The sequence below is a fragment of the Plasmopara halstedii genome, assembly GCF_900000015.1.
Source record: "Plasmopara halstedii genome assembly, contig: Scaffold_287, whole genome shotgun sequence".
Taxonomy (NCBI): Eukaryota; Oomycota; class Peronosporomycetes; order Peronosporales; family Peronosporaceae; genus Plasmopara; species Plasmopara halstedii.
The window spans coordinates 677,018-678,233 of NW_020187208.1; positions in this window are offsets into that span (position 1 = coordinate 677,018).

Sequence of the window (1,216 nt, forward strand, 5' to 3'; positions counted from 1 at the left end):
AACCTGGCCAATCTACAACGGCCTTGACCTTAGCGGGATCCGCTCGAAGGCCACGCTTCCCAATGAAGCGCCCTCAAAAGGTAATCTCTTCTGCGCCAAAGATGCACTTGTCTGTATTGGCGTACAATTTGTTAGTGCGCGTGCACTCAAGCACCGCTCTTAGATGTACGATGTCATCCGTCCTCCTGTGCTCTGCACGACTGTGAACGAAAATGTCGTCAAAGTATGTTTGTGCATACGCCCTGTGGGGCCTGAACAATTGCGTCACAAGACGCCTAAATGTTGCTGGTGCATTTGACAGCCCTTGGGGCATCACCAGCCACTCCCAGAGCATACCGCTCGGAGTGCTCACCGCTGTCAGCGGAATATCACTTCTCTCATGAGCAATTGGTAATACCCATCGGCCAAGTCGAGTGCACTGTTCTTTGTACATTATCAATGTTGTTCTGAAGAAGATCCTTTCTAGGAAGCGGCGTTTGTGCCGGAATGGTGGCAGCGTTGAGCTTATTGTAAGCACAAAAGATACGCCACTTGCCGTTCGGCTTTCGGACACAAAACGTGGGTGTCGAATGGGAAGACTTGCTCTCACGCACAATCCCTGCGTCGTGCTTCGCACGGAAAAATGCGAAAATGACGTCGCACTGCTCCTTGGGCAGGGGCCATTAGCGTGTTACGCAGTATTTGGTGCCCGGAACCAGGTCGATCTCATGACGCACACCTCGGTCCGGAGGTAAGACGAAGGCGGGTCTTTGTAGACGTCTTGAAATTCCTTTACCAAAGGATAGTACGGATCCAAGAGATTTCGTAGGATCTACAATCCACTTCGTGCGTTAAGCACTCTCTTGGTGTCCTCCAAGACACCTTCATCCAGAAGCGATGACAAGTTTATCTCCTTGTCCGGTCGTACAATGACCGCTTCGGCCAAATCACCTGCCTTTAAGGCACTGCCGAATTCTTCTAGGGACATCTCGTCCAGCTCAAGAAGAGCATCTATTGCAGGTATTGGCTCGAGGCGAACGTCGCCATCTTCCTCTCCCGTCATACCGTTGACGAGGGTGTATATCTGTGCGCCATCGTCTACGGCAGACGCACCCTGGTCAGGGTTGACGCCCGGCGTCTTGCAGCCAGCATACGGCGTCGCCGTCGCCTCTGTATAGATGTTCTATGTCTCGGTGAGACCAGGGTGAACACGCACTCCGCGTCGTCCGGTGTCACC